At 39.2% G+C, this 2,407-nt stretch overlaps 1 non-coding gene across 1 annotated transcript; it reads right to left on the reverse strand.

Annotated features, from left to right (window-relative positions):
- Window positions 1–2,037: 2,037 nt before the first annotated feature.
- Window positions 2,038–2,145, reverse strand: LOC112774324 (small nucleolar RNA R71). The gene has a single exon (XR_003188818.1). It is a non-coding gene; the product is annotated as a small nucleolar RNA R71 (small nucleolar RNA).
- Between the last annotated feature and the right edge of the window lie 262 nt (window positions 2,146–2,407).

Below are 2,407 nucleotides of genomic sequence, written 5' to 3' on the forward strand. Positions count from 1 at the left end.
GCTTCATAGGACAAGAATGGCTTAGATAATGGAGAGAAAGATGCAAAAATAGAAGGAACACAAGAAACTAAGGAGATGACCAGCGAACAACGACGCGAGCGCGTGCCTCACGCAAACGCGCGGAATGAAGAAAATCGGAGTGACACGAGCGCGTGCCTGACGCGAACGCATGGATTGGAGTCTGCACAAATGACGTGAACGCGTGGATGATGTGAACGTGTGATAAGGAAAATAGCTGAATGACGCGAACGCGTGGACGATGCGTACGCATGACCGGCGCGATCTGCAGAAATAACGGAATACGCTGGGGACAATTTCGGGCCGCGTTTTAACCCAGTTTTCAGCCTAGAAACACAGATTAAAGCCAGGAAACTTGAAGAGACTTAGGAGGCATCCATACACATTGAGATACATTCACACACATTGATATTAGGATTACTTTTAGTTTGAGATCTGAATCTAGATTCGCTTTACATTGATAGTTTATGCTTTTGCTTTGGATTTTGGATGTTGAAGAGTCATCACCTCCGTTGAAGTTACTAATTTAGTTTGTTTCCTTATTCCTTTACTCTTTTCAGTTGATCATTGACCCTATCCAGATAAGTATATTGCATTTTGAATTTATTAATATATAGAGTTACCTTTACTTTTAATTAATTATTAATTCTCTATTTTATTTTATTTAATTTATTATGTCTTTTTATATTTTTATGAGTATTATATCCCTGTCAATGGAGTAGTTTTTCTACTTGACATGGGGGTTGATTAAGAGGAGACACTTGAGTTGGAATGCTCAAGTGCTTAGTTAAATTGGACGTTATTAGCTAATTCTGTATCTACTAACGCTAGACCTTCCTAAGGGAGAGAACTAGGATTTGCGGATAAGAGTTAGCTCAATCACTTGACTTTCCTTTATTTAGTAAGGGTTAACTAAGTGAAAACAACTACCTCTTTACACTACAGTTGAGAAGATTCCAACAAGGATAGAACTTCCAATTAATCAATTCCCCAGTCAAGGCTTTTTATTTAGAATATCAATAATTATTCTTAGTTTATTTTTATTGCCTCAATTTACAATTATTTTAGTTACTCATTATCCAACTCAAACTTTCTGGAAAATTTCTGATTAATAAATTAGCACTCTTTCCTGCAACTCATTAGGAGACGACCTGGGACTCATACTCCTAGTATTTTTAATTCTAATTTTTGTGACAACCCTTTTTAAATTGGTGAGGCGGATTTTAGCTGGTTAAGGGCTATACTTGCAACGCTGTTCTCTTATTAAAATTCTCTTAATTAGTCTAACTTCTGCCACGCATCAGTTTTTGGCGTCGTTGCCGGGGAGTTGCAATAGTATGCTAGATTATTAATTAGTGTACATATTTTTATTTATTTGCCTATTTTATTTTTATTTTGTTACCATGAGCTATATGTCTTTCTCATTGAATGACGCGTTCACTGCCTGATCCGAGCTTAGCCGCTTTTGATCCTGAAATTGAAAGAACTCTTTCACGTATTAGGCGAGCTCGATGTCGGTTAGCCTCTGAGGGTGGTAAAGTGATAGTTATCAATTCACCAGTCTCATCTGAGGGCGAATCTGAACCGCCATCTAAGAGCAAAACAAGCTCCTTTACTACTGATTCAGTTGATTCTCGTGCAGATAGAATGGCAGAACCTAGGAGGATTACTCTCTAGGAAGCTGGAGCCTCAGATTTTACACTACATCCTTATCAAGTGCATCATCCAACTCTGGCTGCAGATTTTGAACTAAAAACTACACTAATCAACTTGATGCCCAAGTTTCATGGCTTACCTGCTCAGGAGCCTATCAAGCACCTAAGGGATTTTCAGACAGCCTGTTCTACTGTTAGGCGTAATGGTGCAGATGAAACTTCTATTTTGTTAACTGCCTTCCCGTTTTCTCTTGAGGAAAAGGTGAGGGAGTGGTACTACTCCCAACCTAAAACAACTGTTACCAACTGGGATACGCTCAGGAGAGAATTTTTGGAAAAATACTTTCCAGCTGAAGTCACAGATAAACTGAGGAAAGAGATCTCCTGCATTGTTCAAGGAGAATCAGAAACTCTTTATGAGTACTGGGAGCGCTTTAAGAACCTTCTAGACGCATGCCCCCATCATATGATTGACAGACTGGTGTTGATCAGCTACTTCACACAAGGCATGAAGCCTCAGGATAAAACTACACTGGATGGTGCTAGTAATGGTTCTATAAAAAAGTACAAGACCGCAGATGAAGCATGGTAACTGATCAGCAATTTAGCTGAGTCCACTAGGAATCACAGGCACAGGCACAACCACTCAAAAGCTATTGCAGAGGTTTCCTCTAGCATTGAGACTACTACTCTTACACAGAGTATATGTGAAATGACCAACCTACTGAAGCAAA

This window comes from Arachis hypogaea, chromosome 18 (assembly GCF_003086295.3).
Source record: "Arachis hypogaea cultivar Tifrunner chromosome 18, arahy.Tifrunner.gnm2.J5K5, whole genome shotgun sequence".
Lineage (NCBI taxonomy): Eukaryota > Viridiplantae > Streptophyta > Magnoliopsida > Fabales > Fabaceae > Arachis > Arachis hypogaea.